The sequence below is a fragment of the Motacilla alba genome, chromosome 1 (genome assembly GCF_015832195.1).
Source record: "Motacilla alba alba isolate MOTALB_02 chromosome 1, Motacilla_alba_V1.0_pri, whole genome shotgun sequence".
Lineage (NCBI taxonomy): Eukaryota > Metazoa > Chordata > Aves > Passeriformes > Motacillidae > Motacilla > Motacilla alba.
In genome coordinates this window covers 3,182,868-3,196,118 of record NC_052016.1, presented here as the reverse complement: position 1 = coordinate 3,196,118, position 13,251 = coordinate 3,182,868, and positions in this window count along the sequence as shown.

Genomic DNA, 13,251 nt, shown 5'->3' with positions numbered 1-13,251 from the left:
AAATCTCATTAAACCCTGCAAGCAAGAGATGTTGTTATATGCATAAGTTTGTGCATGTGATTTTAACCTAACCATTGTAGTACACATTACTAGTCTCCCTGAAATAGTAGATGAGTGTTTGTATCCCACAATAAAACTGGATTCTGGTCACTGAGTCAGTCTCCCCATCTCTCTCCATCACTGACAAGGAAGGGCTTCTGTCTTGGTTTGAAAAGACAGGTGTCTGCTAAGGAAGGCAGGAGTGTCCCTTGAAATGGAAAATGTAAACCCTCTCCCTCCGAATTATTATAATTTTGAAATTAAGGGTTTCTCAGGTAAAGATAGGGAGCAGGAATAACAGTTCTTTATTAGGAAAGAAAATAATTTTTTTTTTAAATGCAGTAATACAATCCAGCACTGCCAGAGTGAGAACAGGAGCTGACCCCCTGTGGGTCAGGGTGGTGGCAGCAGTGCCATTCCATGGTGGCTCAGCCCTCCTGCAGTGCCAGCTGTGCTGCTGCTGGAGCAGGGATCCTGCACAAGGCTGGAGTTTTCCTCTGCAGCTCAGGGCTGCTGGAGATGGGCCTGCTCTTCCTCTGGGAATGCAGGGCAGGAGAAAGCTGCTCCTCTGGGAATGCAGGGGGCAAAGGCTGCTGTGCTGTTCCAGGCTCAGATTGGATCCAGGTGGGAATGCTTGGCTCCTGCCCTGGGCAGAGCATCTCCCCATGGGATGATGGAATTTTCTCAGCCATGCAGGGACACTCACTGGAGCCACCCATCATCTCCAGCAAGGTCCCAGCTCAGGGAAGTGTTCAGACCGTGCTACATCAAACAGCAGCCAAGGGGGAAGGGGAGCCTTGGGGAACAAGGAATGCTGGGGTTACCACAGACACTGTGACCTTAAAACCTGTGGGACACAAGCAGAGGAAAATGAACAATCTTGTCTGAGGGCCTGCGGGGCAAGGCAGTGCCTACATAAGCTGTGAATGACAGAACCAAGAATCATGAGGGCTGGAGAAGACCTTCAAGCTCATCCAGCCCCAGGAACACCCAGCCCCACCAGCATCACCCCAATCCTGTCCCCCAGGGGCCACATCCAGACTCCTCCTGAACACTCCCACAGACAGGGACTCCAAACCTCCCTGGGCAGCTCAGCCCAAGGCCTGACCACTCTGCCAGGGAAATTTTCTTTCCCAATCTCCAACCTGAGCCTCCCCTGGTGCCATTTGAGGCCATTTCCTCTCCTCCTTTCCCTTGGGACATGGCAGCAGAGCCTGAACCCCCCTCACTGCCCCTCCTGGCAGGGACTTGTGCAGAGCCACAAGGTCCCCCCTGAGCCTCCTTTTCTCCAAGCTCAGCCCCTTCCCAGCTCCCTCAGCCATTCCTCATAACTCACATATTCCAGCCCCTTCCCCAGCTCCATTCCCTTCTCTGGATGCTCTCCAGCATCCCTGCACCTTCTTCGGGCTTGAAATTATCCTGCCCAGAAAATCTCCTCCCAAAAGGTCTCTCCCAACCTCATGGTTCTGTGATTCTGTGAAATCCAGCTGCCTCTCCCCTGCTCTGTCTGCACCCTGGGATTTTAATGCTCTTCTGGTCTCTCTCTAGATCCTGTGTATAAATTTCCCAGTTCCTCAGACAGTTTTGTCCTGCCACAGCCTCCAGTGGTCTGTGCTCACAGCCCTGGCTGCCGGGCCAGTCACTCCAAACTTCTCACCACACCTGCAAAAGCAACAACAGCCACAAGCCCTGAACTCAGGCAGAGCCTGGAGGTGCCAACACCCCGTCCAAGCCCAGAAGGACAAAACCTGGTGCTGAAAATCACCTTTTTGCCACTTCAACTCCGAGTTCACTCTTCATGGCCACCACAAAATTCACTCCCCAGGCGCAGGACTGGTCTGCCTGTGTGGTGTGAGGAAATTACAGCCAGGTCCATGGGATCTGTGGGTGCCCGACCCCAGATCATTTGGGCAAACAGAAATTCTTCCCGACTTCACCAACACGGAGGGGAATTGAGGCAGGAAGGAAGCAACAATAATTTCAAATATTGGCTCTCTGTTTCTCTAGGAAGTGAATCATTTTAAAATTGACACTTTGCAGCCAGCAAAAAAGTAACAAAATAATTCAATAAATCAGCTTAATATGCCTTGGCATAGCAGGCATGTGCTTAGGTATGTGTCTGCACACGGGCTGGAGGTCTGCTAGTTGAATTCATATATTATTTTTAAAGTGAGCTAAAATGCTGTCACTGAACAGCAGGTTATTTATTTTTTCTCCCCAAATGAAACCTCTGGCAAGAGCATTTAAGCCAAGTAGATCCTATTCTATTTCACATGTATTTTCTGCATGAAATCATCCCTGGAAGTGTCCAAGGCCAGGTTGGATGGGGCTTGGAGCAGCATGGTCTAGTGGAAAGTGTCCCTGTCCATGGCAGGGGGTTGGAATGAGATGATTTTTAAGGTTCCAGCCTAAATCACTCTGGGATTCTATGGAATTCATTTTGGGAACAACAGGAAAGAGCACACTCATGGTAACAGCAGTGTTGCTCAAAAGCATAATTTGTAAAATGAAGAATGCAATGTGAACAAAAATATTGGTTAAAAAATGTCATTTTGTGCTAGAGACAAAACCAAAACGCGGCTCCGTTTTCAAATGCTGCCAGAAAGAAAAGCTTTGTGTTGTGTGGAGGTGAGTTATAAACCATGATTTTATTTCACAAAGATCCCAGCAGGGATTTGAGGCTGAACTGGGAGCACCGGGGCTTTGCTCTGTGGTGTCCCCATCGCAGGGCTCTGAGGGGTTTAAAGTGGAGCAGCAAACCAGAGCAGTGAAATTCAAATCCAGAGCAGTGAAACTCCAATCCACAGCACTGAAACTCGTTCAGTGTGGCAACACTGCCCTCCTGCTTCCGAGAGAACCCTGCCCTCTGCTCTGTTCAACACACGATGCTGAGAGATGTCCCAGCAGCTTCCCCCAGCACAAAAGTGTCAGGGGTTTGCTCTGTGTTTCCTTCAATCTATTCAAATCAACTTCTGCAGGCAGTAAAGACACAGCTCCTCAGGGAAAAGAGGGTAAGAAAAGCTCAAACCTTTAATTGTGGGGTTTTCTCAGGGTGAAAACACACAGCTGTAAAAATCACCTCAAAATCCACTGTTTGATTTCTGGGTTCAGCTTCAGGCTTTATAACTGAGCTTAGCACTTTATAGGTGACTTAATGACAAAAAGTTCCTAAAAATTAAATTATTATTATTATTATTATTATTATTATTATTATTATTATTATTATTATTATTATTATTACTATTATTATTATTAAGCACAGGAGCACAGAATCATCGAGGTGGGAAGAGCCCTCCAGGATCACCCAGTGCCACCCCAGCCCCAGCAGCATCACCCCAAACCCTGTCCCCAAGGGCCACATCCAGACTCCTCCTGAACACTCCCACAGACAGGGACTCCAAACCTCCCTGGGCAGCTCAGCCCAAGGCCTGACCACTCTCTCAGAGAATTTTTTTTTTTAATATCCAATCTGGACCTTTTCTGGTGCAATTTGAGGCCATTTCCTCTCCTCCTTTCCCTTGAGACACAGCAGAAGAGACTGACACCTCTCCTCCCCCACAAATAGAAATGGTTTCTATCTGTTCTTTTCATTAGAAAACATAATGGAAAATATTCAAAATATAGGGGAAATGGATTATTGGATTAGACTAATCTTGTTCTTTCTTCATTCTCTTTTTGGGAATGGCAGGGAGGGAAAGATGCAATACTCTAACCCTGGCCAGATTAAAATCTAAATGTAAAAAATGTAAATTAAAAAATAAATCAGAATTAATTTAAAATATTAATCCCTATGACCTGTTCCTACCTGCTCCTATTGAAATACTTGTCCTGGGCCAACAGAGCTCCTGAGGAAAGTGAGGGAGAGAAGAGAGGACACCTCTTGCTCCCTGCACAGTCCAGGTGCAGCCTGAGCACGGGATGACTCAGAGGGTTAATTTAGGCATCTGATGAAGAAGTTAATTACTGATTCACCTGGTCTAATGGGACATGTCCCTGCCCATGGCTGGGGGTGGGATGAGATGATCCCTTCCAACCCAAACCATTCTGTGATTCTGTGATTTCTGATGCTGCAAAGTAAGATGATGATGGAAGCCTTTGATTCTGTGTAACACTTTACTTGAGCCTCTGTGGTTTTCTCCTTCCAGAAAGAAAAAACAATCTGAGATGTGCAAATAAACCAGGAAAACTGGAGGGAAGGAAGGAGCAGCTTGCAAGGCAAATGTGAAAAACAAATAACAGCAGTAATGAGGAAGGAACAGAAAAAACCTCCACAAAGAGAGGACGTGGGCCAGGGTTTAGAAAACATTGGAAAGACTCAAAAGGTGCAGGGAAAAAAAAAAAAAAGCTTGAAAAGGCTTATTGAACCCAGGAGGTGAACAAGACTGAGTAACAAAATGAGAAAAAAAAAGGAGGTTTACAAGGAAATAAATCCCTTTGTTTCCAAGTTCCCATAAATCAGGCTCTGGGTACTGCTGCTGACAAACCCAAGTCTCAGGTACTCATGTGTCCCAAACTTCCCTGGACTTCTGTCCTCCTTTGAAAGTTGTCCCATACACCTTCACCCTTCAAAGGTAAAGGTTTCCCTGGTAAAAACTGCCTGTGTGCTGATCCCTTAGGAAGGATGTTTCCTCTTCCAAAGGAAGAAAAATAATTTTTAAAAGCAGCTATAGGCACTAGCCCTGTTGGAGCCCTTAGGGCTTTCTGATCTGAACCCAAATCATTACCAATTTGTGGATCCCCAAACTGACAACTCCACCGTATATTTCCTTCACTCTCCCTCACTTCTGACCTGACCCAAAGCTTTTTTTTTGGTCAGGAATCAACACAGATCCCATGGGCTCCTCCTCGCACACTTTCCAGGTGTGTCACCACTGACAGCTCCAGCACCATCCCGCTGTCCATCTCCCATCTCCCATCAGGAAAGCTGTGTGTGCAGCACCCTGGTTGCCTTCCAGAGGCACCAGGAAGAGGAGCAGGGGTTGGGAGATCTGGGAGTTTTGCTGGTGTGGTGCTTCCCCCACACTCACCAAGTTTTGTGTCAGCTCCACAGCAGAACGGTCCCACATCTCTTTTCACTGGAATATTCCTGTGTGGGAAATAGTAAAGGTAAGGAGACTTCCAGAAAGCTGTAAAAGCAGGCCTTAGAAACAGAAAGAACAGAAAACTTCGAGGTAGCTGCAGCTGCAAAGTCGGAAAGTAGAAAAGTTACAGTAGTGCAGCAAGCAAGGACATGAAACAATAGCTTGAGTTTTAAGATTGTAGAAAAATATGCCCAGCGAGATAGTAGAAGGTTTTAAGCTTAATAATGAAGCATTGTGTATTGTTGATAGAGAGTATACAAGCCAGCATTGTGTGAAGCAGGTGTATGTGTGCTTTTAGTGACTGGCTAGAACAATTGTCTGCAAGCTTCAGCAATGTGCTATGGGCTAGAAAGTTTTTCAAGTGCTCTGTAACAAAGAAATCTTTGGCTGCTGCTGTCAGGCCATGAGCTGTTGCCATCTTCCAGTTGTCTCAACTATGTAATGAGGCTGATGCTGCAATAAAGCTCAAGGAACATTTCCCAGTGGATGATCCCATTGATGAAAAACTGCCAACACATTCCTGCTCACTTCACCAGCACTGATCTGCCCCACGCTGGCTGTCACCTTCCAGGCTTCCCATACCTGTTGGCTTTTCCTGCCATGTGGCATTGCTTTGATGCCCTGCAGCTTGGCTTTGTTCTGCACTCCCAGGTCATGCAGAGAGCTTTTTTCAAAGCATCCTTCAAGCCAGCTCCCTGACAATGACAAATCTCGGTTTATTGCCCGTCCTAAGGCCTCACAGTGTTTCCTAAGACATCCTAGTGGTGCTTTCAAATCCATCACCATCCGAGGCAGATGTAAAGTAACCATGGAAAGCTGTACACAGCCATCAAACCATATGAACGGCTTTATAACTCCTGGCAACCCACTGAATGCTAAATATTGGATTAACCTTCAGCAGCTCTGCTGGTGCTTCCTGCACTTTGGCAGAGAGCTCTCCCGCCACGGAATGCTCGTGGAAGGGGCTACAACTCTCACTAAAATATCTGAAAATGGAGGCCTTTGTTCTACTCTCAACACGCAGCCAGAGGGAAATGGAGCAGCACAACAGGATCACAGGCTGGGAGATGAGGCTGCTGCTGCTTTTCAACCTCTGGGAAATTAGTTTGTAACTCTTGACTTGTGAGGCTGGCCCAGGGAAAAACACGTGCTCGAGTTGCTACCAACCCAAACTTACTCTCTCATGAGTTTTGGTTTCCTCTCCTCCCTGCACTCCCCTCAGTCACAGCTGTGATCCCTTTGGGATCAGGACTGGTTTTTTCTGTGTGCAAGATGATTTTGCCTTACCTTACAGGGTTTACTTGACCTTTTCTCCCATAACATGAATGCTTCTCCGAGCAGGAATAATTTCCTCTGAGAGGTGGCGCCGGGTCTCTGCGCTCCAGAGATTGAAGCACAAGTCCCAAACACCACCTTGCACCTCCTGCCAGCTTTTCACCAAGGAATTTCCTCCGCTCTGCATCCCTCCTTGCAGGGGCAGGAGCCTTGTGTAGGACCAAAGCCACCTCTGGGGAGAGGAGCTGCAGGACCACGGGCCCCAACAGGACCCTGTTACAGCTTCACTCCTGTAGGGCACAGATAGAGAAACAGCCATGAACGTGACAATCCTGCCCAGACACCTCAGGCACTGCAGCTGCCAGCTGCCAATTCTTAGCCCAGATTGGGGCAAAATAAACAAACCCAGCTCAAAGGGGCTGCTCCTTCCCTGGAGGTGCTCAAGGACAGGTCGGATGGAACTCTGAGCATCCTGGGATTCTGGAAGGCACCTTGGCTAAAGCAGGGGGTGGAATGAGATGATCTTTAAGGTCCTTTCCAACCCAAACCATTCTGTGGTTCTATGGTTCTGTGACAGGCACAGGGAGAAGCCTGATCCCAGAGGATTCCAGGCAGCTCTGCTGGAGAAACTCCTTCACACACACTCTTCCTGACTCGTGTTTTACATTCAGACACAGGCTGCAGCATTCTCAGAGGCAGAAGGAGCCGGACTGATGGACTCCACACACAGCCCTGCAGAACACGCCAGCAGCCCCGTGACAGAGCTAATCACCACGTCCCAAACACCATGTAAAGAAAGGCAACCTGTCAAGTTTGCTTATATTTTGAGGCTCAGCCCCAGAGGACTCCGGCGAATTTCCAACACATCGAGCTAATTGTGGTTTACATTCGCTTCAGTCTCCATTAGAGCTGCTCCACTTTCCAGGAAAGCTAATTGGATCCACAGGGCTTGGGCAGCCGGGATTTTCTGCAGGAAACCCAAGCAGGGCTCCGGGTACCAGGCAGAGGGAAATGTGCACACGGCCTGTGGCGTGTCCTCCTCAGCATCGCCACACGCCCAAAATAGTCCCAGCTTCCTCCGCCCTGCTGGAAATAAAACACACGGAGTTAGCACGGCCGCTGATTGGGTTTTGATTGCTCTGAAACGCTGCCAAGTTTAAAGTGGGGAGCGTGGCCTGAAAGGAAATACAGTAGACACCAGACAATTTATTTGTTTCAGAGCAGGGCCCTGGCTGCCGGGTGGCTCCGAAGGTGGCTAACCAGAGCAGCATGTTCCCATATGGGAAGCAGATGGCGGGATCGGGCGGGATCCACGAGCGGCGCTCCCGCGGCAGTGGGGAAAGCAGAGCCCCCTGTGCCAACCACAACAGCAAACTGCTGGCGAACCGCTGCCGCGGAGAACATTCCAGAAGGGTCGGGATGGTGTGGGAGGCGGGGAAGGAACGCACCCCTGGAGACAGGAAGGTGATGGTCATCATTGTCACGGGCAGAGCTCTCCCAGCTCAGCCTGGCAGCTGGTCCTATGGATCTGAGGGACTATAAAACCCTGGAAAAGGGAAAATCCCCCAGTGCCATGCCTGTGGCTGTGTTCGAGGGGTCCCAGGACGAGGGAAGAGATAAGAATCTGGGCTCCATTTTTCAGAAGGCCGATTTATTGTATTATGATATATATTATATTAAAAATGCTCTATTAAAACTATACTAAGAGAATAGAGAGAAAGGATTCATCAGAAGGCTGGAAAGGAATAGAAAGGAATGAATAACAAAGGCTTGTGATGCTCAGAGTCTGACCCAGCTGCATCTTTGATTGGTCATTAATTAGAAACAACCAGCATGGACCAATCAAAGATGCGCCTGTTGCAATCCACAGCAGCAGATAATTGTTGTTTTTTGTTTTCCTCTGAGGCTTCTCAGTTTCTCAGGAGAAAAAATCCTGGCAAAGGGATTTTTCAGAAAATATCATGGTGACACCATGCCCCTCAGGGCTCTGCCCACCAGCCCCACCCAGGTGGTTCAGCCCCACCCGCAAGTGACACGCCCAGGGGAGACTGCAGCATCAATAGAATTCCTTGAATTCCCAGATTTAACACAAATTCATCCATCATCTTAACAGAAGAACAAGGAGATACCAACCTTCTCCTCCCACTTTTTTGGATGTTTTGGACTGGAATGCTCTCACACCTTTATGTTTCTGTTTTTTTAAACAGCAGTGTTTTGATGATGGCGTACAAAAAAAAATAAAGATAAGTTTGTCTGGACTTAAAAAACAAAATTGAAAAAACAAACCAAACCAATTTTGAGAATGAGCTCTTAGTCTGAATACAAATTAAACTTCTCAGTCAATTAAAAAAAAAAAACAAACACAAACCCTTAAAGCTCCATTTTTCCTTTTTATTTTGTTGAGATTTTTTGTCATGTTTTCCCAGACCCAGATTGCCATTTTTCTTAGTCTGCTTTGCTTCAGCCAGTGAAGGGGAAAATAAAATAAAATAACACTGTTTCAACTCCAAGGGCAGAAGAAGAATGAAATAATTGACCATGTCGAAGCACAGTCCAGCCAGCAACCTGACAGTGACCACAGCCACGTTCCCCACTGCTCATTAGCTGCTGAAATGCTTCCAGAACAGGAGCATTTTGTGGAAAAGCAGCATCCAGAGAGTCAGAGCCCGTGACTCAACAAAGGTTATGCTGCTACGGTCTGTTTGCTCACCTCAGGAGCCACTAACTTTTCATTTCTTGATTTTATGACTTGAAAGATACAGGGAACAGGGCTTTTAAGCTGTTGTCCATAGAAAAGGCATCAGCTTTTCCACATGAACTGCTCAGGATTTACAGCTTTCCCATTGGTGGGTGACAGTGCAGGAAATGTTTCACTGTTCATTGCAGTTCTCCACGTTCACTGCATGTCCTCAGTCACCGTGAGACCAAAGCAGTGATTTTGTGTTTATTAAATTCATGCTTGATTTATGCACAAGAGGGGCTGTTTCAAAGCCCACAGAAATCAACAGCATTTACGGAGACTCTGAGGAAAACCCTCTTGGGACAGGAATTCATTTAAGGACAGCTTTGAGCAGCCCCAAACTGAGATTTGGGTCAGTCTCCCTGGAAGACTCCAGGGTGCTCCTGCCCCATATCCTTCCTGGTTCTACTGCTGGGGCAGGTGCTCCCAGAAAGTTCCTAAAAACACCATCCTCACCCAGAGCTGACTCTTGGAGAATTTCATGCCCTGTCCTTTTGGACCCACGATTGTCTGAACACACATGTCTGTGAGTGCCCTGCTTGGAGGATTTGAGCACCAAATCCAGTATATTTAAGGGAAAACAGAGTAGAAGAGATAAGAGAGATGGGCAGAGAAATCCAATCTAGCCACACACCCATCAGAGATGGAGTAACTCCTGAATGCTGGCAGAAGCACAGAGACTCTTGGGTCATGGAATGGTTTTTGGAGTCATGGTTTTGATTGGAAAGGATCTTACAGCCCACCCAGTGCCACCCCTGCCATGGGCAGGGACACCTTCCACTGTGCCAGGCTGCTCCCAGCCCCAGTGTCCAACCTGGCCCTGGGCACTGCCAGGGATCCAGGGGCAGCCCCAGCTGCTCTGGGCACCCTGTGCCAGGGCCTGCCCACCCTGCCAGGGAACAATTCCTTTTCAAAATCCCATCCATCCCTGCCCTCTTTCAGTTTGAAGCCATTCCCCCTTGTCCTGTCACTTCAGACTCCGGGGAAAAGTCCCTCTCCATCTTTCTTGTCATCTCCTACAGGTACTGGAAGGCCAAAGTTGGGTGTTCCCAAAGCCTTTTCTTCTTCAGGCATCTTTAATGCCAAGTCCTAAGAAACAACTTCAATGCTGAGCTATACAGCCAGGAAATCAAAATAGACACCTCAGTCATTGTTTGTGATGCTCTACGTGGCTAAATAAACCAGCCTTCAAATGAAAAATAACACTCATTTCACCAAAATATCAGAAGCTGTCTGTGTCCAAAGGCCTCTTGATACAATCTCAGCAACTCAGTAAATCAATATTTGCATGTCAAAAATCTCTGACTGGTTATGTAAGTCCACATATACACACACAACCATAATTTGGAACAAAACTTCAAAGCCCTTGGGATGAGTTTTAGCTTATTTCAGGATAAAGCAGTGGGCATGACTTATTTCAACAGCACCTCATGCACCACAAAGCCACAGGATGATGCAGTTTTATTCTAATCGTCACAAAGGTTTTGCATTGATTTATGATAAAAGAGGAAAATGAGGACAGGGCCCCATCCCTGTCTCTAGCTGCAGATTTTTTTTTTCCCTGCTGAACTCCCATGATCTGTTCTCCTGCAGAAACAGAGAGGTCACATCCAGGCTGACACTACACCTGCAGCTGCAAAAGCCAACCAGGTGTATCTTTATGAGCTCCAGCAGCAGAAGAACTCAGACTTTTCACTCCCTAAACCAATTTTTCAATGGCAACCCCTAAACACACCAGGCAGGAGATTCCTGAGCGACGCTCCTCATTTGTGCTCAGAAAACATAACAAAACTCCTCGTTTTAATTAGCTCACAATCTCTAGAACATTGCAGTCTGTTCTTTAAGGAAAGCACAACTCTGGGCCAAGGCTGAGCACCAGCCTTTTCCCTTCCCACTTCAGGTTTAGTTCACAGAATCCCAGAATATTCAGAGTTGGAAGGGCCCCACTTCAACCATCAAATGCAGTTCCTTAGGCCGAGGCAGGTGAGACAACACAGCCAGAGCCAGGCTGGCCAAAAGTGATCACCAAACTGTCTTTGGAGAAATAAAATTGAAGCCCATACAACCAATGGTTTCTTGAAAATGTGGTGACTCTAGGAAGAAATTCTTTACCATGTGGGTGGGCAGGGGCTGGCACAGGGTGCCCAGAGCAGCTGGGGCTGCCCCTGGATCCCTGGCAGTGCCCAAGGCCAGGTTGGACACTGGGACTGGGAGCAGCCTGGCACAGTGGAAGGTGTCCCTGCCACGACAGGGAATGGGAATAGATGATCTTTAAAATCCTTTCCAACCCAAACCATTCTGTGACCGTGACTCTGCCAGAACTTTTCATCACTGAGAAAATCCAGCCCTCGTAGTTACAGGGTAAATAAAAACCTCAGGAGGCAACTAAAGCCACCCCAAATCATACTCAGTGTTTAAAAATTGATTCTAAAATCAACTCACAGCTACCTACACTTGGAGCTACCTACATTAATGGAGACTGTATTTTTATATCCATACAAACATATATACATATATACATATACATATATATATATATATGCATTTTCTTGCCAGCAATGTTTTCATCTTTAAAAGCCCTTTAAAAGCTAATTCACTTGGCTGCTGAAAGGGATTTGTTGCCCTGTCACATCAGAGGAGGACTTTTGCCTCTTTCCAGCAGGTTTTGCATTTCTGGCTCTCAAGTTCTGACTGAAAGGGTAATTTTTCAATCATTAGAGAACAGGTTTGGCACTTAGGATTTAGTGTCCTGTAATGACATCTTTAAAGCTGGAGAGTTACAGTGTACTAAAATAAAAAAAGAAAATAAAAGAAAGCTGGGCCAGAAAAATAACAGCTGAGAAACTTACTGGAACAAAATGTATATAATAAAAGGGTTTTTATCTTTCAAACACTCGAATAATTTTGTCCAACTGTAGTAAAAACCAAAACTTTTTTTAATCCTCTCACTTGGAGCACACCTTTAAAACAAACCACAACAATGGATGGAGCTTCCTGCATCCACTTCCTGCTACGACCCACTCTAATTCTTTGAAATAAATATGTTTGGGGTTATTTTGGTAAGGGCAATGTTTAGTGCCTGTCCCCCAGTGTGTAAATGTGTAGAATACACCAAAGATTTAACATCTGCTATGAATAATTTTACAGAGGATCTCAAGTTCTCCCAAGGTTATTAGGATATTGTACAGGTGGCCAAATTATTAAAATATGGTTTAAATCCAACACTTAGGCATTTTCATAACGTGCATTGGATTTGAGGGTCTGGAAGCCACATGTCAGCACCAGAGAACACGGGGCTGGCTCCCTGGAAGTCCCAAAATCAAAGCCACTTCCCAAACATTACAGCCCAGGCAGCTGCAGCCACAGCACCCCCGGGGTGGAGGGGATGGAAAACCCAGGGCAGGCTGCTCTCCTCTCAGACAAGTGACCTTTTCCAGCAGCATTACAGCATTACTTTCTCTGCCCCACGCTGATTAAGTCAAGACCTTCTGCAAGGGAGCTGAATTTTAACATCTGGCTCGGAGCACACGCTGCAGTGCAGGGTTTAGGCTGAGGCACGCAGAGCCAAACAGCTGGTGCTGCGCCTTTGTTCAAAGAGTGAAAATTAAATGAGGGAAAAGTAAATAAAAATGATATTAAAAAGCCCTGCTTGCTCTTCACTGCTAACACTGAGTATTTATTCCTGTTTTGAGGTGCTTTGTCAGGAATGCAGGGGAGCCTCTTGCCTGCAGGGCTCAGTGGTGCAGAGCTCTGGGAATTTGTGTCCCAGCTGGAAGGACATGGACAGGCAGCATGGAAACCCATTCCTGCAGGCCGTGGTTCTGCTGGGCTGCTCTGGAAAGCACAGAGAGTGGGATTTAGCACAGAAAATCTCATTTAAGGGAAGCACTCGCTGTGTTGCTGCAAGGGAGAAGTTCCTGCAGCAATTCCCTCTGTCCCACAGAGTAGAGGGGTGTGCCACTACCTCAAGAAGCACCTAAAGCACCACCTGAGCTCCTGAGGTCTGAGGAGGCTCCAGGGTGAGCAGAGGGCTGGAGCAGCTCTGCTGGCAGCAAAGGCTGGCACAGCTGGCATTGTTCAGCTGCACAGGAGAAGCTTTGGGCTGAGCTCAGGGTG